The sequence below is a fragment of the Carya illinoinensis genome, chromosome 10 (genome assembly GCF_018687715.1).
Source record: "Carya illinoinensis cultivar Pawnee chromosome 10, C.illinoinensisPawnee_v1, whole genome shotgun sequence".
Lineage (NCBI taxonomy): Eukaryota > Viridiplantae > Streptophyta > Magnoliopsida > Fagales > Juglandaceae > Carya > Carya illinoinensis.
The window spans coordinates 9,770,876-9,797,219 of NC_056761.1; the positions used below are offsets into that span (position 1 = coordinate 9,770,876).

General features: G+C 34.9%; 1 pseudogene; it reads left to right on the top strand.

The window, feature by feature from the left end:
* Window positions 1-10,496: 10,496 nt before the first annotated feature.
* Window positions 10,497-25,178, top strand: LOC122278397 (annotated as a pseudogene).
* The last annotated feature ends 1,166 nt before the right edge of the window (window positions 25,179-26,344 follow it).

Below are 26,344 nucleotides of genomic sequence, written 5' to 3' on the forward strand. Positions count from 1 at the left end.
GCAAACTGCAAATGTCACATTGCATTTTTTATTATTTTTTTGAGAGGCAAGATCCAATCACATGCTGAATAGAATCAAACTATAAATCAATCTAGATGGGCTAATACAGTCATAAGTTATATAAGTATAGTATATATTTTTTTTTAAAAAATAGAGTTTATTATTAAAAAATTAATTTAAAAAAATAAATTTTATATTTATTTACTTTTTTAAAAAAACTGCACGATGCTGATTATCTCGTCAAGATGACAGCTAATTATTCTTGAGTTATTTTGATAATTTTAGGTCATGAATTATATTATGGTCAAACAATTTTAAAGTTCAATGCATTCTTCTATATTGATCATAGATCATGGAATAAATAATTTATAAGCTAGCTAGGGCTTCTAAACATTCATGGTAAGATACTTTTGAATCTTTACATTCTAAAGGTATTTTGTTTCTAACTTTCTTAATATGGGGTTGAAACTTGAATCTCTAATCTTCTAAATTCATTACCAACACTTACTTATTCCAAGTCACCTTCTTGTAAAATCGACTTGCCTAATCAGTCTATGAGTGGGATTAATAAAATAGAAAGAAAAATTCTATTATTAAGCTGGTGTGTAAAGCATATTAGTAAAATGCTTATATGACATCATTTGATTTGAAAATTAAATTTTAAAATTTGAATCAAACAAATCAAATTTTATCATTCAAATGATTGGATCATGATGTGTGCTCTCTACACACTAATTTGAGAATAAAATAACTCAAACAGAAAATAATAATCTAGTGAGATGTGTTGAAAATGATGTTGTAGTGATGTATTAATGTTGCATTCAATTAATATATATTGATCATAAAAGTTGAGTAGTATTGGAAGCCTAATTAATTTTTGTAAGACAGTTTATAAGATATGAATGAGGCTATTTGATTAATTAATAAGTTATGTTATATACAGTCATTTTTGTGTACTCCTTACATACTTTATTGGTTTGATGGCAAAAATAGTTATTTTATATTAAAAAAATGACGCAGCTAATTATACTAATAGAATGCATAAAAAATATACAAAAGTGACTGCATATAGAGTTTTTGTTAATTTATTTATGTCTTTATCATTTGATCTATTTATTTATTAAAAAAAAATACAAACTCAAGTACTGGATATTAATTCTCAAAGGTTAATTAATAGCTTAAGTGGGTATGATCAGTTACTAATTTACCTTAAAAAGAAGCAGGAAGTTCGAGTGTTATGGGAAGACAAAAAAATCTCTTGATCTCTAAATTGGGTAAGAGGAATAGCACATGAGAATCCCATATAATTTTTAGATAAATATCAGAATAATGATATATACAAATCCTAAATACACAAGTCTCGTGCAAATCTCTTGTAAAAAAAGTAAATTTCATCATAAAAAAGTGTGAAAAACTCTTTCTTTCTTTTTTTCTTAGTGACGAGGTTCGTTTTTTTACAAAATGTTTGTGCATTTAGAACTTGTCCTTAGCATTACTCTAAAAATTAATATTATCGCTCTACTGTCAACTCTTTCTCCTTCAACACCGCGCGACAATGATGTTATAAATAAGAAAACATTATATATACATGCTCAAATCATATACGATGATCATGAAAATTTTTTGAGCAATGCTAGTGTATAATTTTCATTAGTTGGATTCTGGTACTGATGATAATAATTAGTAAAAACCCCAATGATTAATGCCTTATCTGTCCTCAAACCAGATAAATACAATTTGGAGGCATGTCTGCCTAATTAATCCCCATCCAACCATACTTATCCATTCGCATCATAATTATAAGGAGAGCCAATGCATTGATGATCCTAGCTAGAAGATAAAAATAGGAATCGAAACTGAGTGAGAGAAATGTGTTGAGCCCCAAACAAACAAACAAAGGATATATACATATCCATCATATTTATATTTATAATATTTATATATATAATGCTCTCTAAAAGAGTCTTGAATTCGAGATTTCTTTGAATCTGTTGACGAAACAACCTCCGCTTTGCTTGCATCATGGGGCTTATTCAACGGAGGAGATTGGACAGAAAAAATTAGGATTAAGTGGCAAAATTTTCTCACCAAAATTATTTGTGAGTCGTTCATGACATATAATAAATGGTGAATATATTTTTTCCACAAATTTTTTTTTTATAAAAAAAGATACATTTTTTCCACGAATCTAATTTATGGTAAAAACTAGTTTGGCCCATGTCAAAATCTGTTCCATTGTGGTCCTTTAAGTTTATTTACCCACTAATCTCTTTGGTTGAAAATAATACAATTCTCACGATAATATTCATGGAAAATATGGTGGCATAAAGTGTTTTGTGATATATCTTGTTGTTCCAAAAACATGTTTGTAATAGATTTTGTGGTGCCAAAATGAATTATAGTTGTCAAAGTCCATCTTTTTCCCACCATCGTGTATGATTGTTAATGTTCATTTTTCATGAAAGTCTACAGTTTGGTGGCAAATATGTAATAACTAACGAGCATAGGTAGAAAAATATATTTGCCACAAGTTACATTCATGGCAAAAACTAAGATATTTTAGAAAAAAAATCCAACAAAAAGAGAGAGAGAGAGAGAGAGAGAGAGAGAGAGATTTAGCCGAAAATAATCATGACAAATAGTCTAATATAGGCTTAAATAAATATATTCCAACATTAGAGATCGAAATTGATACTTATAATAATTTAAAAATAAAATATTAGAAAAATTTACATTTGTTTTTACAAACTTATCCATTCCCAATACATTCAAGTTTTAGAAACCAATACCAAATCATGCTTTACAAACTCATCTTTATCCCAATACTTCAAAATAATTCATCTTTATCCAACTCCATTCCATGCTCAAACATCAACAAAAATAAAGCCAAATTACCTGTAAAATAATGGGTGTCTAATCAGCTTGACCTACAAAAACCATAACTGAGAAATGCTTGTTGAAAAATTTCATAAAGATAAAATGACATGGAGAAAAAATCATTTGCATGGAGAAGAAATAATAAGCAGTAGTTAATGGGGGTGGGACATGGGACAATGTGCTTGCAAGTCAAATTCCATGCAATTAAGTCATATGGCCTGTATGAGTCTCCAATGATACTAAACAAACAAAGGGCATGCATGCATGTGAGTGGGGTCTTCCATTTTTAATAAGTATAGAAGCAATATATGTGCCATGGAGGCGCTAGATTTGGTCTGAAAGGCAAGCATGCATGGATGTTTATAGGAATGCGGCAAGAGGACAACACAAATAATGCTTACAGAAAAAAAAAATGTGGGATTATAAAAACACAACAAAAGAAGTCTTCTTGAGTAAGTATCATCAAATATTTGAAATAGCTCAAAACTTACCTTCAAGCTTTTGACTTGGCATGAAATTGTGGGCTAGTTGATGAACAAGGTTACAGACCAATTCCTTAAATTCAATAAAACAAATACAATGATTAAACATTTTTATTAAGTTCCAATATGATGAAAAGCTTACAAGTGCAGTTTAGTATACATTTTTGCAAGACTTAGAACATAATGGGCCAAGCAAAGGTAACTTCTTATATGATTACCTGTTTTTCAATTAAGTACTAGGAAATAACTCATCCATCTCATCTAGCATAGTACCTATTTGTTGCTTTGTGAATGAGGGGTATCAATGTTATTGAACAATCTTCAATAACATTGATCGAAACTAGCAATATGGAAAGTTGGCAACTAGCAATAACTATCTATTTATGGCCTATAAATAAAGAAAAATATATGCCAAATTTATAGAAGAAGCCAATATGTCTAGGCAGGACAAGCACAAGCAATTAAATAGTTTTGCTTGCTTAAGCCCAAGGCCCACAAATAAATAAAACTCCTCTGTATACCACCATTCTTACACATCTTCAATAGTTTATGATATCAAATTGCTTTATAAGACATGACATAAGATAAGATGATGCAAACAAACAACTAAATAATAGAGCGAAAATTGTAGTAATGATAGATGGCAGATTCATCTACCTTAATTAGAAGTCTACTACACAGGGGAAGAACTTCTAGAAAGGGAACCAAGATTTTGGATCTCTATAGTAATTCAACCAAGTATTTGTCATTGTAAACACTGAATTTACGTATGACACTTTGACTAATTTTACTAAACCCTTCTTTGCAATATTTTCCTTCATTACTAAATCTCCAGTAACATTCATTGATTTCCTTATTACAACACTACATACACAACATCAATTAGTAGCGGGTTTAAGACTTGAGAAAAGTAAACATCACCCAAACATTTTTCACTGAAGTTGCTAAATTGAATAGAACAAGTCAGTGACTAAATAAAAGAAAAAATAAATAACATAATTGAAATCATTGTGCACTCTCATAATATAGGTTGTGCCTGCAATAGATAATTCTAAGCATTCCAACCAGTAAAGCAAATATCTTCATGATGGCTAATCATAGGTCCAACTATTTTAACATAAAACATGATGGAGTAAAAGATTAACATACACACCAAGAAGGTGTAAATATATCAAGAAACCCACTTCAAGTTCTACAAAAAAAAAAAAAAAATTAAGCAATAAATATACGGATTAATTATCACCAACCCACTTCAAGTTCTACCTACTTAAGCAAAAATAAGCCTTTAGAACCAGCAATTATATTACAAAAAAAAAAAAAAATCAAAATAACGTAGAGGAGGACTTACAGGACGTGAAGGGTGGGGTTTCAAAGCTAGTGGATCGGGGCTGGGGAATGGTGGTTTGGGTTGCTAGAGGACCGGTAATGAAATGGTGAGAAGATGGTGGCCAATGGTGGTGCGATGGGGGCGAGGGGAGGATTTTGGGCCGCGGCTTGCAGCCGTATGTGGAGAAGTTTGGCAACACGAGAGGGGCTAAAAATATAGGGGTGAGGTCGCCAGCTGATGAAGAAGAGAATGTGAGCAACGGCGACAGAAATGGGTGGCGCAACAATCCACAACCCAAATGGGTTTCACACAGCCAACGAGGAGGAGAGAGAGAGTGTGTGGCGAAGGGTGGTTAGGGTGGGGGAGGTCGCTGGAGTGTGGGGGAGCTGATGGGCTGGGCGGTGTTGCCGGACAGCTGCAGACGGCGTGGCTGGGTGGAGGACAGAAGTACAGATTTGGTCTGGGTCGTGCACGGGCTGAGGGAGAAATAAGGAGGAGAAAAAGAAAAAGAAAGAAGAAAAAGGGGGAAAAAAAGAGGGAAAAATTGAAGGGAAAGAAATAAGGTGTAGTCTTTTTAATCTGGGTCTTAAAATAGAGTTAACGAAAAAGATTTCACAATTATAAATTTAAATAATATAATTTAAATGCAGTGATTTAGTAAAATAAAATAATAAAATCTATTAACTACAAAATAATAATTAATAACAAGAAATCACATTAAAATAATTTTCACAACTAAAAAAATCATAAAATAAATCTAGTGAGAAATTCGATAAATTTAAAACAAAAGAATTAATATTTTAAATCTCTAAAATAAATCTCTAAAAAAAAATAAAAGAAAGATAATCGACGTCAAGTGTAGGTGTGGAGTATACAGTAGGTTAATGTATAGTTTTCTTATATTTAAAAATATGTAGAGATTTTTATGACGAGTAATATTTGTGGGAATTACTTATTTAGTAGTAGACAAAAACACTAAGCCACGATAATGAGGGTACAAATTAAATAGTTTTTTGCGATAACTTTAATCTATGGTAAAAAGTCAATTTAATTTGTCATAATAACTATTTTTCCACTAAAAGCCCATATGTTGCCCAAATTTATTATCCAGGAAACAAGTTGATCACAAAAACTACAGATGTGGTAGAGAAAAATCTTTTGCCATCAAACATTATCGACTAGGACAATTTCATAGAAAAATGCCTATGTTTATTCTCTCCAAACATTTTAATGGCAAAATGTCACTTTTTCCCATGACAACTAGCCACAGAAAAAGAATTCGTGGCAAAAGTCCCAAAATGTTGTAGTGTCGATCAATACTGCCCAAGCTAGGTACATATTCTACAGGCAGCTGGTTATTGACTCCAACAATCTTTCATATTTGGAGATCAAATTAACAGATCACAGATAGTACTACTTGGAAAATATAAAAGTCTTTTTCTTTTTTTCTTCAGTAGTTCTTGATGATGATCTTTTGTGTTCATGATGGTTATTATATATGCCTTGTGAGTTCTATATGCTAATTCTGATGATTAGTTCTTACTTTTTACACGCTGAAATGATGATCATTAATCATGTGCAGAGGATCGTTGATTGTAAAACGTTCTTTAATTTGCTTCTCATGCTATGACAGCTTTCTTTCCTTTAATTTGATCTTTATTTTCTCATCATGTGTTTTAGTATTAAGATACATATATTGGGTTTGATTTTGTATTTAAGATGGGCAGCTTATAACCATACAGTCTCCACAGCTGCCTTAATAGCCAATTTGGCAAGGGTATGAGCTGCCACACCATTGCCTTCTCGGTAAGCAAATGCAGTGGTCCATGAGCTGTGAGCAGATAAGAACTTAAGTGTCCTGATCAATCACTTGGCACATCCAGGAAATGTCCTCACTCTCAGAATTAATAGCACCCAATATAGCTTTGGCATCCCCTTCAAAAACAACCTACCATAATCCCAGCTCCTCACACAACCTCGAAACTATATTCAGAGCATAGCATTCAGCAAGAAAAACTGAGCTTACGTACCTTATCTCTGATGCACTTAAAGCAGCCACAGCATCTCCATTTCAATCCCTTATAAAAATGCCAATTCCCATTCTCTCACTGATCTTGTCGAAAGCAGCATCAAAAAAAGGACTAGCTGACACTGCTTGACCTCTACTGCACCCTTCCTCACAACACTACTTTGTCTCTTCAGTTGAGCTATTTTAAACTCTTCAAATATTGGAGGTTTAAATATTTGGATGCTTGAAAGAAAATTTAATTTTGTGATAGAATTTTTATTTAGCATCATGAAAGTTATTTTGAATTTATAATTGTAACAACAATCAAGGCAATTAAGATATTTTGATGATTGAGATTATTTTATAGCAAAATATTTGAATTTGAGAACGATAAAATTCTGAAAAACTTTTGACCTAAACATGAGATCATGATAACCTTTGAACCTCGAATTGAAATTTTCAAAACCTAACAAAACTGATCTTCAAGCCATGTTTTTGTACGGCAAGGTCCAGGATAACCCTTCGGACGTAGACCCAAAAAAGAGAAATGCTTTGGACCACCTCTTACTTGTTCACATCATATTTTCTGTGCATGAAATGGCCGTTGATCCAAATGTAAACGCATGCAGCACAATTTCTGAAGAAGAACATTGATATACAAAATTAACGCCCAAAAAAAAAATGGTCTCTACAAGTTTTTTTTCAAATAAAGAAAATGATCGGGAAGCAGTGATTTTGAATTTTTATTTTCTTTTTTATCGTTTTCGTGGATGTCTTGTGTTAACCATATCACCAAAGATGCCAAGGACAGCTCGGCCTCTGCACCACCTCAGCATACAAGAGCAGAATAGTCTAGAATATATTGTATATTGTGTATTGTCATATATGACCCTTATGGTTACAACAATACTCAGCCTCTTATGTGTATAAATACCACCATTGTACAAGTAGATTTACAATAAATAATATACACACAACTTTCATATTTCCTCTTTTATCTTGTTTCTATTATGGTATCAGAGACAAATAGGGCTTGCATCCAAAAACACTCAGTCATGACAGAAACACCTCCCTCTCCGAATTCAACACCTACCTTCAACACAAGTTTTTTCCTCCCCTCCTCTACTCATTGTATCAATGTTCAACTAAACCATGACAACTACCTTTTGTGGAAGGCACAACTAATGCCTTACCTCAAATGTCAGAATTTATATGGTTATATTGATGGGTCTGTTACCACCCCTCAGATGTTTGACAAAAACTCTGCAACACCAAGTGCAGCATACTTAGCCTGGAAACAACAAGATCAGGCTATCATGAGTGTGCTGATCTCATCTCTGTCCGAGTCTTTAATCGCTTATGTTCTTGATGCCTCAAATTCACGTGACGTCTGGAAAATTTTGGCCGACTTATTTGCAGCTCAGTCGCAGACCAGGGTCATGCAACTTTAGTATCAACTGAACACTTTGAAGAAGGGATCCAATTCCATTGCAGATTACTATCAAAAGGCTAAGCTCCTTCGTGACACTCTTGCAGCTATTGGTAAAACTCTAACCTCCTCTGAGTTCATCACTCATTTGGTGGCTGGTTTGGGATCTGATTTTGATTCGATTGTTACCTCAATCACTACACAAATCATACCTCTCAGTCCCTCACAAGTATATAGTTACTTGCTCACCCATGAGTCTCGATTAGCTCACCAACAGACCAACCTCACTGCTTCACCCGAATTTTTAGTTAATGCTACCACAAAAAATTCTCCCAACTTTAATCCCAGACGTCGTGGTATGTCTAGAGGTAGAGGAGGTTATAGAGGCCGAGCAAGAGGTCGAAATAGTGGTCGGTTCACCCCATCCTATTTTTCCCAAAATCGCCCTTCGTGTCAAGTTTGCAATAGACCCGGACATTCTGCACTTTCTTGCTACTATAGATTTGATCACAGCTATCAATCACCTCCACCTCCATCTCTCTCAGCTCACTTCACTTCTACTCCATCTTTCACTAATGACACAGCCTCTTTAGTTGACAGTAATTGGTATCCAGATTCTGCGACTACTCATCACTTTACTTATAACCTTTCCAATCTAACTCTTAATCCATCTGAGTACAAAGGAGATGAATAGGTGCATGTTGGAGATGGAAACTCTCTACCCATTCAACATGTTGGCAGCTCAACTCTTCCATCCACATCTGGCAATCTTCTACTCTCTCAACTTTTTCATGTTCCTTCACTTTCAAAAAATTTAATTTCTATCCGAAAACTTTGTGAAGACAACTCAGTGTTTTTTGAATTTCACTCTTCTTGTTTTTATGTGAAGGATATTCGCACTAAGAATATACTCATTCAAGGTCCTACTAGCAATGGGATGTACATCTTCCCTCCTGCTCTTTTTTCACCTCAAGCTCACACTGTTGTTCGGGTTCCTCAATCTCAATGGCATCTGCATTTAGGCCATCCATCTTTGTCAGTTGTTCAGAAAATAATTTCACAAGCCTCTCTACCTGTGAAGTCAGCATCTCCATCTGCTTCTAGTCTATGTTCTTCTTGCTGCCAAGCTAAAATGCACCAACTTCCTTATGCACCTACTGCCTCACGCTCTACTACTCCTCTACAGCTTCTTTTTTCAGATGTTTGGGGCCCTGCTCTAATTCTGTCATGTGGTGGCTTTCGTTATTACTTGTCTTTTGTCGATGATTATACCAGATTTACTTGGCTATTTCCTTTAAAATATAAATCTGATGTATTCTCTATCTTTTTATTTTTTAAGCGTCATGTAGAAACTCTCCTTAATACAAAAATTCAAGCAATACAGTCTGATTGGGGAGGAGAATTTCGATCTCTAAATACTTTGTTACATTCCTCTGGAATTTCTCACCATCTTTTGTGTCCATATGCTCATTCTCAAAATGGTTCCGTTGAAAGAAAACACCGACATATTATTGAAACAGGCCTTACATTACTCGCTCATTCTTCCACACCTCAAACTTACTGGTCCGATGTCTTTATCACTGCTGTTTTCTTAATAAATCGAATGCCTACACCCGTTCTACACAATAAATCTCTATTTGAAATTTTATTTCACAAACGACCAGATTACACCTTTTTTAAAACCTTTGGTTGTCTTTGCTGGCCTAACCTCAGACCATATAATAAACACAAGCTGAATTTTCGTTCAATCCCATGTGTATTTCTTGGCTATAGTTTGGATCATCATGGATATCTGTGTTTTCATATCCCCACTACCCGGTTATACATCTCTCGGGATGTTTTATTTGATGAAAATGTGTTTCCCTTTGCTACTCTTTCCTCCTGCACTTCATGTCCCATCTCTTCTGATCCGAGTTCCAGGCCCACTCTTCATTTTACTCTACCCGCTCCTCAGTCACGTCCCTTAAATCCCACTGGACCCAATCTCGCCTCAAACTCACTTATTCCTTCTGTTTTGTCCTCGGGCCCACACTCAGCTCAGCCCACATCAGCTTCTCAATCCACTGAGCCTTCTCAACCCACTGAGCCCACACGACTCCAGCCCTTTACCTTTCTCACCTAGGGCATCATCTCCTACCTCTGAAAATCTTTCCTCTCAAACCCGTGTCTCCACTGTGCCGATAGTCTCTTCCACTCATCCTTTGCAAACAAGAGCAAAATCCCATAAGAAAATCCCATAAGAATTTTCCCAAAATATGAACCGACGGGACGATTTTGTGGCCTCACCCTCGTGCCCATATAACCTCTGTTGTCATCCCTGCCGAACCCACCTCTGTTACCGAAGCATCTAAGTTTCCCGAATGGAGAAAGGCCATGCAACTTGAATTCGATGCATTGCTTTCCAATAAAACTTGGACATTGGTTCCTCCTGATACCTCTCAAAATATCGTGGGCTGTCGGTGGATTTTCAAGACAAAGTACCTGTCCGATGGCACCATAGAACGCAGAAAGGCGTGCCTTGTAGCCAAAGGCTACAGCCAACTCGAAGGATTGGACTACTCAGAAACTTTTAGTCCGGTGGTAAAGCCTACTTCCATCAGGTTGGTATTCTCAGTTGTTATTTCATCTGGCTGGCCGATACATCAACTAGATGTACAAAATATGTTTTTGCACGGTACACTTGATGAAGATGTTTTTATGTCACAACCAATGGGTTTATTCACCCACAATTTCCTCATTACGTGTGCAAATTGAATCGAGCTCTTTATGGCCTTAAACAGGCCCCTCGTGCTTGGAATGCACGGCTAAGTTCCAAACTCCTTGAATTGGGTTTTCGCGTATCAAAGTCTGATACTTCATTGTTTATCTATCAGCATCAGTCTGTTATTATCTATTTCTTAGTCTATGTTGATGATGTGGTACTTACGGGCTCCAATTAGTTTGCATTAGATCAACTGGTGACTTTGTTGAGTGCTGAGTTTTCCATTAAAGATCTGGGCCCAATTCACTATTTTTTGGGCATAGAATGCCATCGAGATGTTAATGGCGTTGTATTATTTCAGAAAAAGTATATTCTTGATTTACTCAAGAAAACAAATATGATCAACTGTAACTCTGTGAGTAGCCCCATGTCACCTTCTACTAAGCTTACTGCTTTTGATTCTACATCCATGGAAGATCCATCCTTATATAGAAGTGTGGTGGGCAGTTTACAGTATCTATTATTTACTAGGCCAGATTTATCTTTCTCTGTGAATCGAGTGTGCCAGTACATGCACGCTCCTTGTATCTCTCACTGGCAATCTATTAAGCGTATTTTACGCTATCTAAAGCATACATTGGATTATGGTTTACAAATCACACCATCTCAGTCTCCTGCACTAGCTGCCTTCTCGGATGCTGACTGGGCCGGGTGCCCAGATGACAGAAAATCAACTGGAGGGTATTGTGTGTTCTATGGTAAAAATCTGGTTTGCTGGAGTTCCAAGAAATAGGCCACTATTGCAAGATCCAACACTGAAAATGAATACAAGGCTTTGGCTCATGCAACGTGTGAGTTAATTTGGATCTAGTCACTTCTATCTAAACTGGGTATTTTTTTCCCAAACCACCTACTCTCTATTGTGACAACTTGGGAGCCACTTACCTCTCAGTGAATCCAGTTATGCACTCTCGCATGAAACATGTTGATATTGATTTTCATTTTGTTCGGGATCGCATTCATGCCAAAACTCTTCAAATATCATTTCTCTCAAGCAAAGATCAACTTGCTGATATTTTTACAAAGCCTCTTTCAGTCTCAAGGTTCTGCACACTTCGGTCAAGCTTCACAGTCCTTCCAGGACTGCTTGGCTTGCAGGGGATGTTAACCATATCACCAAAGATGCTAAGGACAGCAAACAGCCTCTGCACCACCTCAGCATACAAGAGCAGAATAGTGTAGAATATATTGTATATTGTGTATTGTCATATATGACCCTTACGATTACAACAATACTCAGCCTCTTACGTGTATAAATACCACCACTGTACAAGCAGATTTACAATGAATAATATACACACAGCTTTCATATTTCCTCTTTTATCTTGTTTCTATTATCTTGGGAATCTTTTTTAATTGAGTTTTGTTTGAATCCCATGTTGCAGAAGGATTGTTTGAGACAGAACTTTGCTTTGCAAAATTACAGAAAACGGTGGAGGGGGGGTTTCCATCGCGCAAACAAGACAGAGTTCAGTGTTTTCGCACAACATGGCAAACACCATATATTTTGAGGCTCGCTCTAGCTTGATCTCACGGCCAGCATTGGTGGCATCCTCTTCGACTACGACACTGGTACGTATGTACGATGGAGAACAAGCAATTCATTCTAGTGCATGTTCCTTAATTTTTTGGGGGTTTTAATTTCCCAGATGCTTAAAGTGATAGCATTTACACCAGATTATACATGTGATTAGCGCTGTAGCTTTATCGAGCCGAGATGAATATTGAGTCATGTTCAAGCTTAATTTGTTCATCCGCAGAGTTAAATTCTATATTTAATCGGTGTATATATACATATATATATATATATAAACAAATTAAGAGACTGATTTATATATGTGAGTAAAACTTTCATGAACAACTGGTTTGGTTCGTTTATATCCTATATACGATTAGTACGTATACACTGATTTGTGCATGGGATGTACGTACATGCGTGCGAAGGTGTGATATCGGGAGCGTTGTTGTACATCCGTGAGGACTTCGACTCCGTGAGCAAGAAAACATGGCTCCACAGAATGATAGTGAGTATGGCAGTGGGAGCGGCCATTATCGGCGCAGCCATCGGAGCATGGATGAACGACAGCCTTGGCAGAAGAAAGTCCATTTTGACTGCAGACACGCTATTCTTCGTGGGTGCCATAGTTATGGCTGCTGCTCCGGCTCCTTGGGTGATCGTTATTGGATGGGTCTTCGTTGGGTTGGGAGTCGGAATGGCATCGATGACTGCCTCTCTTTACATATCCGAAGCCTCCCCGGTGAGGATCAGAGGCGCACTCTGTTAAAAGAACCAGTAGTAATTGTTCTAGAAGATTCTTTTTATTCTTTTATATATATTTGTCATAGAGACACGTCAATAAGTTTGTTAGAGTTGGTTATTTTTTGTCTGCATTAGTTATATATATTAACCATAGAGGATGCTCTGTAATCTATTCAACTTCAGTGAAAGGAATCTTTTTACACAACTTTCTTTTTTGTCATGGTATCATAGAACTCTTGAGAAAAGAGTTTTCCATTTTTATTTTTTTTCTGTTGAACCCAAGATTTCAAGTTTTATGTAATTATATATTTACACATGGATTTTGATGATAACAAATGAATTCAAAGAATAAAGAAGTCTCAAGCTCAAGTTGTCTACACAATGGAGTCAAGCACATCAAGGAAACAAGCATGAGCAAGAAGGGAACAAGTTCACATTAAAATTATAGAGTAATGTTGTAAATCTCTTCAAAATTCGAAATTAGGATTAATGCTCAAAATTAATATTTTATCATAAAGCATTAAAATACATTTTCCACATGTGCATGAATATTTTTGAAAATTAAATTTAAAAATTTTGAAAGATGATTGATTGTCATCTTTTGCATGTGCATGCCTTGATTAAAGGGTTGAATTTTGAAAATATTAAAGATGATTGATTGTCATCTTTCACATGTGCATGTTTTATTTGAATATTTTCAAAAGTGATTGATACTTTTTTAGACTTATACAAAAGGTAGATGATTTTGTTTGAAAAATTTGAAAAGTAAAGTGTGCTCATTTTGTCATATACAAAAAGTAAAAGATTAGGTTTGAATTGTTTGAAAAGGAAAGTGTGCTCATTTTGTCATATGCCAAAAGTAAAAGATTAGGTTTGATTTTTTTGAAAAAGTGAATGATGTTGTCTTTGACAATTGAAAAAGAAGAACCTTTTATTTGAATTTTTTGAAAAAGTGAATGATGTTGTCTTTGACATGTGAATCTTTTTAAATTTGAATATGAAGTCTCATATGCCTATAAATAGATCATTTGAGAGCTTCACATTTACAACACCAAGAGCATACAACATTCATTCAAAGTTTTCATTCTCTCTTCTCTAAGCATTGAGCCTTAATCCTTGTTCATTTTGAGAGATATAGTTTGCGCTGTATTGTTCTTATTTCACTCATTGAGAAGTGTTTTCTGATAACCTACCCACTATCAACTCTTGTATCAGAAAAAGGGTGTGTATAACCCTTGTGTGTGTAGAAAGTATTCTACACGGAGAATAGTTAAATCACCACGTGTAAGGTGATTGCAAGTGTAGATGGTGTTCTACACGGATCCTTTGTAGCGGTGTTGTTCAAAGGTGTAATAGGTTTCTATCTCCACCTGAAGGAGGTTGAATAGTGAATTTGGGAATCCTCAAGGGGTAGCTTGAGGCAAGGACGTAGGCAGTGGGGCCGAACCTCGTTAACATACTGAGTTTGCTTCTCTCTTACCCTTACTCTTTATATTTATTGTTATTTCATATTTTGTTTATATTTTATATTATATATTTGATTTATAATTGTTATTTTTTTTAATACAACTCAATTCACCCCCCCTCTTGTGTTAGTCATCTGGGCAACAGTTGGTATCAGAGCTAAGAGCTCTATTATAAGACTAACTATCTTTTGAGTTAAGATCTTATGGCTAACATTTCAGCTTCGTTTGGTGAAGGTCAATCTAGCAATCGGCCTCCACTCTTTTGTGGAGATAATTACTCATTCTGGAAAGTTAGAATGAGAATATTCCTTCAAGTTCAAGGTCGAGAAATCTGGAAATGTATTGTAAATGGACCTTATATTCCAACAAAAGTGGTTGATGGAGTAAAGGTCAAAAAGGAAGAAGAAGAGTTTGATCGTGAAGACGATAGACTTTATACTTTGAATTTAACTGCTATGAATTTATTATTTAATGCTCTCAATGGAAATGAGTTTAATAGAATAATGATTTGTGCTACGGCAAAAGAAATTTGGGATAACTTGGAAGTTACTTATGAAGGAACTTCGCAAGTCAAGAAATCAAAAATTTATATTCTTACTCATGAATATGAAATGTTTAAGATGAATGATGATGAATCTATTTCTAGTATGCACACTCATTTTACTAACATCACATACTGACTTGACAGCTCTTGGCAAAGTTTATTCCAAGGTGGAGATAGTAAGAAAAATTCTCAACTCTCTACCAAAACGCTGGGAATCAAAAGTGACAGCGATTCTTGAAGCTAGAGACCTCAAGAAGCTCGAAGTCAATGAATTCATCGGGTCACTTATCACCCATGAGTACACATTGAAAAGAGGAGAAGAAGAAGGAAAGCCAAAGAAGAGCTTAGCACTTAAAGCTGTTCCTCATGAAAGTGAAAGTGATGAAGATGAGGAAAATGAAGATAAAGATGAAGAAGTTGCGATGATAACAAGAAGAATTCAGAGGTTCTTGAAGAAAAAATAGAACTCCTCTGAGGAAATCCTTCAAAAAGTTTTCCAAAAAAGATTCAGGTAAAAATAACACTTTAATTTGTTATAAATGCAATAAACCTGGTCATATCAAGCCATATTGTCCTCTGCTAAAGAAAGATCAAAACAAGGGCAAGAAAGCAATGAAAGTTACATGGGATGATGATTCAAGTAGCTCAGATAGTGAAGCAAGCAATGAAGAATCAGCAAATTTTTGTCTTATGGCTAAAGATGACACTGAGGTAACAAATCTTGATAATATTGAAAATCCTTCATATGAAGAATTGCAAAATATTTTAGAAGAGGTATATGAGGAATTTGAAAAATTGGGTATCAAGTATACTGCTTTGAAAAAGAAAAATTCTTCTTTGACAAACGAAATTGAAATTTTAAGAAAAGAGAGTATCATTTTGAAAGATGAAAATCTTGAATTGAATAAGAAGAAAACCGATTTAGAAAATATTGTTGAAAACTTTACGAATGGAAAAAGAAATTTTAAAAAACTTCTTGGTAGTCAAAGATGTGTTTTTGACAAGGCAGGTTTGGGATATATGTCAAAACAAAAATACAAACTTTATAAAAATTTCTTTGTTAATCATTCTACATCAAAGACTAATATTTAAAATTCTTTTCATAAAAATAATTTTGTCAAAAAATGATATTATTATAATCATTCAAGTTTTTCATATATGTCATATGCTATTTGCAATTTTTGTAATAGAAATGGTCATAATTATCATACTTGTCCTATTAGAAGAAATCATACAATGACTATTAGGGCCATATGGGTACCTAAAAATCTTGTTTATTCTAATACTAATAAATAAAGGACCCAAAGAACTTGAGTACCAAGAAAAATCATTTTAATTGTTTTTATAGGTATGCATGAAGTCTTCCACAAGCAAAAACAAATGGTTTTTAGATAGTGGATGTTCAAGACACATGACGGGAGATAAGACTAAGTTCTTTGATCTTAGATCTAAAGAAGAAGGACACGTGACATTTGGAGACAACTCGAAAGGGAAGATCGTGGGAATAGGTATAATTGGTAATGAATCTTCTCTCATAATTGAAGATGTTATACTTGTTGAAGGTTTAAAACATAATCTTTTGAGCATAAGTCAATTATGTGATAAAGGATTTACAGTTACTTTTAAAATGGATAAATGCATTATTTTGAATGATCATGATTGTAATATTTGTTTTATTGCTTTTAGAAACAATAATGTTTATACAATTGATTTTGAAGAAATTACCTCACAAGATGCTATTTGCTTTTCAGCTCAAAATGAAACTAGTTGGTTATGGCATAGAAGATTAGGACATGCCAACATGGAACTTATTTCCAAACTTTCAAAAAATGATCTTGTGAGAGGTTTACCAAAAACATATTTTCTTAAAGACAAAATTTGTGATGCATGTCAATTTGGTAAACAAACAAAAATTTCTTTTAAAACTAAGAAACATATTTTCACTACTAGACCATTGCAACTGATACACATAGATCTTTTTGGACCAAATAGAGTTGCAAGTCTAGGAGGAAAATATTATGCATTTGTTATTGTTGATGATTTCTCTAGATATACTTGGGTCATCTTTCTTGCTCATAAAGATGAGGCACATAATGCCTTTACCAAGTTATGCAAGAGAATTCAAAATAAAAAGAGCTATACTATTTCAAGTATCCGAAGTGATAGGGGAAAAGAGTTTGTTAATAAAAATATTGAAACATTTTGTGATGAAAACGGTTTTGTGCATAATTTTTCTGCTCCTCGAACTCCTCAACAAAATGGGGTAGTAGAGAAGAAAAATAGATCTCTTCAAGAGATGGCAAGAACAACGCTCAATGAGAACAACTTGCCTAGTTATTTTTGGGCCGAAGCGGTAAGTACTGCATGTTATGTTATAAATAGAGTTATGATAAGGTCTAAATTAGATAAAACCCCCTATGAGCTTTGGAATGAGAAAAAGCCCAACATTGGTTACTTTCATGTATTTGGATGCAAATGTTTTATTTAGAATGACAGGGATAATTTAGGCAAGTTTGATGCAAAATCTGATGAATGTATCTTTCTCGGGTATTCTACTAATAGTAAAGCTTATAGAGTATTCAATAAAAAGACTTTGACTGTACAAGAATCTATGCATGTAGTATTTGATGAATCTAATTCTCCACTCTCCAAGAAATCTATTGATGAAGAAACAGAAGGTATAAATAACACAGAAAGTCTCAATCTCAACAAAGAGAAAACAATAGAGGAAGTTCAACATGGAGCCATCAGGAAAGATCATCAAAATTTAATACAAGATGCAACCAAACAGTAGAAATTTGTGAAAGATCATCCAGTGGAACAAATTTTGGGAGAACCTTCACAAGGTGTAAGTACTCGATCATCTCTTAGAAATATTTGCAATTATACTGCTTTTCTATCTCAAATTGAACCCAAAAATATTGATGACGCACTTCTTGATGAATCTTGGATTCTAGCTATGCAAGAAGAGTTGAATCAATTTAAAAGAAATGATGTTTGGACACTTGTTCCTAGACCCAAAAATCATACTATTATTGGAAAAAAATGGGTTTTTAGAAACAAGAAAGATGAGTCCGGAGTCATTACTAGAAATAAGGCTCGACTTGTAGCCCAAGGTTTTAATCAAGAAGAAGGAATCGATTATGATGAGACATATGTACCTGTCGCAAGATTAGAAGCTATTCGAATGCTACTTGCATATGCTTGTTATAAAGATTTCAAACTATTTCAAATGGATGTTAAAAGTGTTTTCTTAAATGGTTTTATAAATGAAGAGGTATATGTTGAGCAACCTCCAGATTTTGAAAATCATATTTCCCCAAATCATGTTTTCAAACTCACAAAAGCACTATATGGACTTAAACAAGCTCCTAGAGATTGGTACAAGAGACTCAGTGGTTTCTTGATTGAAAAAGATTTTTCAAGAGGAAAAATCGATACAATTCTTTTCATTAAATATGAAAATGATGATATTCTTTTGATTCAGATTTATGTTGATGATATAATATTCGGTGCTACTAATGAAAATATGTGTCAAGTTTTTGCTAAGATTATGCAGGAAGAATTTGAGATGAGCATGATGGAAGAACTTACATTCTTTCTCGGATTGCAAATTAAGCAAGCAAAAAGTGGGACATTCATCAATCAATCAAAATATATTAAGGAATTACTGAAAAAGTTTGGGATGGAAAATGCTAAGGAAATTGGAACACCAATGAGCCCATCAACTAAACTTGATAAAGATGAATCCGGTAAGCCAGTTGACTCGAAGATATATCGAGGTATGATTGGTAGCTTATTATATTTAACAGCAAGTAGACCAGATATTATGTTTAGTGTGTGCTTATGTGCACGCTTTCAATCATCTCCAAAAGAATCACATTTAATTACAGTTAAGCGCATTCTTAGATATCTTAGTGGTACAATTAACTTAGGATTATGGTACCCTAAGCATACATCTTTCGATCTAATCAGTTACACAGATACAGATTATGCTGGCTGTAAAATAGATCGAAAAAGCACTAGTGGAGCATGCCATTTCTTAGGTCATGCATTAGTTTCCTGGTTTAGTAAAAAATAAAATTCTGTTGCACTATCTACTGCTGAGGCAAAATATGTTCCTGCGGGTAGTTGTTGTGCTCAAGTTCTCTACATGAAACAACAACTTGAAAATTTTAAACTCAAGTATAATCACATTCCAATCAAATGTGATAATACAAGTGGTATAAATCTTTCAAAGAACCCAATACAACATTCTAGAACTAAGCATATTGAAATAAGATATCATTTTCTTCGAGATCATGTGCAGAAAGGCGATATAGTACTAGAATTCACAAACACACACGATCAGTTAGCAGATATTTTCACAAAGCCTTTACCAGAAGATAGATTATGTATGATCAGAAGAGAAATAGGTATGATGCATGCTATGAATATCTCTTAAAAGATAGACGAGAATCAATAAAAATAGAGATAGATTTTTTAAATACTTTTACATAAACTTGAGATTCTTAGCCTCATGTTTGAGACGCTCATTCTCTTCATACAATATCATGTCATTCTTATCCATGGGAACCGGCAAGCGGAATGAAGAATCTAATAAAGATTTCAACTGTTTATTCTTCTGCCGAATGATTCCTTCCCTTGTGTGAGACTCTTGAACAATTCGTTGAAGTACAATAATTTGTTCTTTGAGCTTTTCAACTTCATGATTTTTGACTTGTAGCCACTGAGAAAAAGCAACAATAGAGAAAGAGTAGCGAGTCCCAAGACTCACCAAATCATAAATAGCATCAGAATCTGACTTATTAGTCATATTATTATTTTCCTGCTGTAACATGGCACCAATGGCAGCTGCAGAAAGGACAGGAGGTTGAGATGCAGAATGCCTCATGGATGGATCTAGAGAAATGTTAGAAGAATGAGCTATTGAGAAAAGAATAGAATGCTTAAAACGAGAATGTTGAAGGAATGCAGATGAGTTATAGAGATGAGATGAAAACTTGATGCGGATTGGATGAACTTCAGGATTGATTTTATAGAGATAGCATAAAAAATAAGACAAGCTATCATCCAAGTCAAAGAGCAATGTATTTTTTTCCGATCGGTGAAAATGACATTTTTTAGAAACTCGGAGCCTTCAATCTCGTTTGTCAACAACATCAGACATTTTTTCAAATCTCTAGCCGCACTTGTCGGGTTACGGACGGATGAAATTTATTTATTTATTTACAGTGTCTACTAACGCACCGTTTTCTTCAGGTCCATTTAATTGTTGCGAATCCTTTTTAATGATGCCAAAAGGGGGAGAAGTGTTAGACTAGAACATTAACATTGTTTGAATTACTAAACTTATTATATATACTTGAAATTATATTTATACTTTTGCTTGAAAAACTAACGCACATTCTCAGGGGGAGCTTAAGTATTAATACAGATTTCAAGTTCTATCAAGTATTTGTCATCATCAAAAAGGGGGAGATTGTTGAACCCAAGATTTCAAGTTTTATGTAATTATATATTTACACATGGATTTTGATGATAATAAATGAATTCAAAGAATAAAGAAGTCTCAAGCTCAAGTTGTCTACACAATGGAGTCAAGCACATCAAGGAAATAAGCATGAGCAAGAAGGGAACAAGTTCACATTAAAATTATAGAGTAATGTTGTAAATCTCTTCAAAATTCGAAATTAAGATTAATGCTCAAAATTAATATTTTATCATAAAGCATTAAAATACATTTTCCACATGTGCATAAATATTTTTGAAAATTAAATTTGAAAATTTTGAAAGATGATTGATTGTCATCTTTTGCATGTGCATGCCTTGATTAAAGGGTTGAACTTTGAAAATATTAAAGATGATTGATTGTCATCTTTCACATGTGCATGTTTTATTTGAATATTTTCAAAAGTGATTGATACTTTTTTAGACTTATACAAAAGGTAGATGATTTTGTTTGAAAAATTGGAAAAGTAAAGTGTGCTCATTTTGTCATATACAAAAAGTAAAATATTAGGTTTGAATTGTTTGAAAAGGAAAGTGTGCTCATTTTGTCATATGCCAAAAGTAAAAGATTAGGTTTGATTTTTTTGAAAAAGTGAATGATGTTGTCTTTGACAATTGAAAAAGAAGAACCTTTTATTTGAATTTTTTGAAAAAGTGAATGATGTTGTCTTTGACATGTGAATCTTTTTAAATTTGAATATGAAGTCTCATATGCCTATAAATAGATCATTTGAGAGCTTCACATTTACAACACCAAGAGCATACAACATTCATTCAAAGCTTTCATTCTCTCTTCTCTAAGCATTGAGCCTTAATCCTTGTTCATTTTGAGAGATCTAGTTTGTGCTGTATTGTTCTTATTTCATTCATTGAGGAGTGTTTTCTGATAACCTACCCACTATCAACTCTTGTATCAGAAAAATGGTGTGTATAACCCTTGTGTGTGTAGAAAGTATTATACACGGGGAATAGTTGAATCACCACGTGTAAGGTGATTGCAAGTGTAGAGGGTGTTCTTCACGGATCCTTTGTAGCGGTGTTGTTCAAATGTGTAATAGGTTTCTATCTCCACCTGAATGAGGTTGAATAGTGAATTTGGAAATCCTCAAGGGGTAGCTTGAGGCGAGGATGTAGGCAATGGGGCCGAACCTCGTTAACATACTGAGTTTGCTTCTCTCTTACCCTTACTCTTTATATTTATTGTCATTTCATATTTTGTTTATATTTTATATTATATATTTGATTTATAATTGTTATTTTTTTTAATACAACTCAATTCACCCCCCCTCTTGTGTTAGTCATCTGGGCAACATTTTCTTTTTTCTATGGTAAAAACATCGTTCCTGCCAAACACTCTTTCTTCTATGGAATTCTCTACCGATCCTAACCCTCCACCCCCTCCACTCGTTGCAAATACAAACCATCCCTCAAATCCCTATTTCCTTCATTATTCTGAGAGCCCTGGTGCCATGCTTGTTTCTCAACCCCTCTCTGTTTCAGGGGAAAATTACCACAACTGGCGCCAATCCATGCTTATTGCCTTGGAGGCCAAAAATAAGCATGTTTTTTCTTGACGGATCTTGGAGGCCCATCCATGTTTTTGTAGCTTTGCTTGTGTATGTAGATGATATTTTAATAGCATCTAATGATGTAAGTGCAGTTGAGGAACTTAAGTTGTTTCTGGACAGCAAGTTCAAATTAAAAGATTTGGGTCCTTTGAAATATTTCTTGGGTATTGAGATAGTTAGGACAGCAAATGACATCACTCTTAGTCAAAGGAAATATGCCTTAGAAATTCTTGAAGACACTGGGATGTTAGGGAGTAAAATACAGAAATTCCCCATGGAGCAGAATTTAAAACTGAGTAGAACAGAAGGTAACTTGCTAGATGATCCTACAACATACAGAAGGTTGATAGGCAGACTTATATACCTTACGAGGCCAGACATCTCATATGCAATTCAAGTGCTTTCTCAATTTATGGATAAATCTAGACATACACATCTTGCTGCATTAAATAGGGTGTTGCAATACATTAAAGGAACTCCTGGACAGGGAATTTTCTTATCCTCCAAGTCAAAACTACATCTAAAAGGTTTCGCAGATGCAGATTGGGCTGGGTGTGTAGATACAAGGAGAAGTGTTACTGGCTTTTGCATTTTTCTTGGGGATTTACTGATTTCGTGGAGATCCAAGAAACAGTCCACTGTTTCTAGAAGTTCTGCAGAGGCTGAATATAGATCAATGGCATTAACAGTTTGTGAGTTAATGTGGTTAGTCCAATTGCTTAAAGATCTACATGTCACTCATCCACATCTTGCACTACTGTTTTGTGATAACCAGGCAGCTTTACACATAGCTGCTAACATAGTATTCCATGAGAGGACAAAGCACATTGACATTGACTGTCATGTAGTAAGGGAGAAGCTTCAAGCTGGACTGATCAAGACACTGCACGTCAAGAGCAATATGCAGCTGGCAGATGTTTTTACCAAGGCTTTGGGACAACAACAATTTGAAGCTCTGATTTCCAAGATGAAACTATTGAATATACATAGTCCATATTGAGGGAGAGTGCTAAAAGAACCAGTAGTAATTGTTCTAGAAGATTCTTTTTATTCTTTTATATATATCTGTCATAGAGACACGTCAATAAGTTTGTTAAAGTTGGTTATTTTCTGTCTGCATTAGTTGTATATATTAACCATAGAGGATGCTGTATAATCTATTCAATTTCAGTGAAAGGAATCTTTTTACACAACTTTCTTTTTTGTCACACTCGTCGGCATGAACGGTCTCCTAATCAAGTTTGGACAATTTTTATCCTACCTTATCAATCTGGGCTTTACTCAGGTACGTACGTACAATATTTGAAATCTCATGATCATGACATGATCTGAAATGCTAAAATTACTGATTGCATGCATGAGTTTTCTCAACCATGTATTTGAAACCTTTGATTTTGCAAGCACCAGGAACATGGCGCTGGATGCTTGGGGTGGCCGGGATCCCACCTTTGGTTCAGTTTTCCTCATGTTATCCCTTCCTGAATCTCCCAGATGGCTGTACAGAATGGTGATCTATGAGCATATATATATATCTGACTCGCATCATGAATTTCTTCATACATATCTGATGAATTTCTATGCATGGTTTTCTCAAACTTCCAATATTCCTCTTTTATCAGTACAAGAAAGAAGAGGCAAGGGCAATTTTGCAGAAGATCTATCCTGATGAGGAAGTTGAAAAAGAGATGAAGCTCTTGAGCGCATCTATTGAAGCGGACGAGGCCGCCGAGGCGTCTATCGGAAACAATCTCTTCTCCAAGTTGAGAAGTCCTATGGGGAACGTTGTTGTGAGGAGGGCGCTTTGTGCAGGCATCGCTGTCCAAGTTGTGCAGCAATTTGTTGGTATCAACACCATCTTGTATTACTGCCCCAGCATCATGCAGCTCGCTGGCTATGCTTCCAAGGTGGTCGCTCTAGGCCTTTCTCTTGTCACGGCTGGTCTCAACTGCGTTGGCACAGTCATCAGCATGTGCTTCGTGGATAGATATGGCAGAAGAAGAATGATGATCGTTTGCATCATCATTGGCCTCGTTGCTCTCTCTACTGTATTCTATACTTCCGCAATGCACCGGGTATCAATAATTTTGAATCCACCCACTTTGCTCCCAATGGCACCTGCTCTGCATACGCTTCAGTCCCTGATGCATCATCTTGGAACTGCATGGACTGCCTGAAGATGAAGTGTGGCTACTGCGCGAGCGGAGGCGATCAAGTAAGTTCCATAGACTCATCGTTAATCCTATGCTAGTTGATCATTTGAGATTTTCTCCAATTTTCTAGGCTCCCTAGCATGTATGATTAATTCTACTTGCCAATTTAAATTTCTTAATAATTATGATTTCTGTTCCGTGATCAGTTTCAACCGGGGGCTTGCTTGGCTAATGAAAAGGCGATTGGAAATACATGCCAGGGAAGCAAACTAGTGTGGTACGATAAGGGTTGTCCTAGTAGGCTGGTTTTCTTGGCCGTGGTGCTCCTCGGATTATACATCATAGTGTACTCTCCGGGTATGGGGACAGTGCCATGGATTGTGAACGCAGAGATCTATCCCCTAAAATACGGAGGCCTTGGTGGAGGAATGGCGGCAATGGCCAACTGGACTTCCAATCTGATTGTGAGCATGACCTTCTTGTCCCTGACCGAGGCTTTGGGTTCATGGGCAACTTTCCTTCTTTATGCTGGATGCTCCTTCATCGGCCTCATAGTCATCGTCCTGGTAGTGCCGGAAACGAAAGGCCTGCCACTCGAGGAGATCGAGAATGAGCTTCGCAGAGGCTTCAAGCCATTTGGTAGGAAAAGTGAGAACAACTAAAATGGTGGGAGTGGCTGCTAAATTAATGCGACAAGACAATGACAAGATGTCGATTCAACGACGTTGCGTGACAGTATGTCTATGGCTGGATACGTTAATGACAGCCATTTTTTGTTACGATTCCTTGTAATTTGTCCCAACAATTAGTTTTGAGGGTTTCTAATTTCCCTGTCATTCCAAAAATGACGAGAACCATGCCGCCGGAACGCGCCATCCAATATGATAAATAATTTAATTTTTTTAATTTTTAAAATAATAATAAAATTAAAAATAAAATTTTATTAAACTTTTATCTCAATTCAATTCAACATCTAAATATAATCTTAATATATAGAAATATTATGTAATCGTTTTAAAAAAGAAATTATGATTTATTATTAAAAAAATTATTTTCTTTTTATTTAAATCTTATATTTATTTATTTTTAAATAATTATATGATATTTATACACTCACGACTGTAACTATCATTTCTTTTCATAATAAACATTTTTAAGGGATTGATAGGCATTGAGAAAAAAATTTTGGTCCATTAATAATAAGGAATTCAAAAGATGTTATTTTTAATTTTTAATATTTAATTTAATTATCATCATTTCATTATTTTTGTTCAAGTTTCAACATATCACATTTTAAAGTGAAAATTTTAAAAACATGGGCATCCAAGCAAAATTGATGAAAGACAGATAGGCATAGGAAGAGGAATGTTATACATCATTTCACATTACACATTTTATATATTAAAATTTTATTTTATTTTATTTTATTTTTTATTTCATTTTATTCTTATTAAACTAATTGAATTATTTTTTTTATCATCCACACACTACATATTTATTATAGAAAAAGTGAAAAAAAATTAAAATAAATGTGGTGTGTAATGTGTGAGGATGACAAAAAAAATTTTCTGACATAGGAATAGATGATACTTAGAGAATGGACACTGAGACCAAAACGGCCACACATTTGGGAGAGTAATTTAGCCCCATTCACATATTGATATAACCCACAGAGACCAAAACGCCACACATTTGGGAGAGTAATTTAGCCCCATTCACATTGATATAACCCATGAATGACAGTCGACAAAGAGCAAAGTCGTATGCATGCTCTCATATTTTCCATCTGGAGCTTGCAGCAATTGCACTTTCATTTGAGTGGAACAAATAAAGGAAATGATGTCTAGCTTGGCCGGCCACTTTCAATGAAATGCTGTTCCTTGCACTGTCCTTGTGTTTAGAAATGAAGCAACTGCATATCCACTCATGATACTGAGTGACAACAGTATTTGACATTTGTA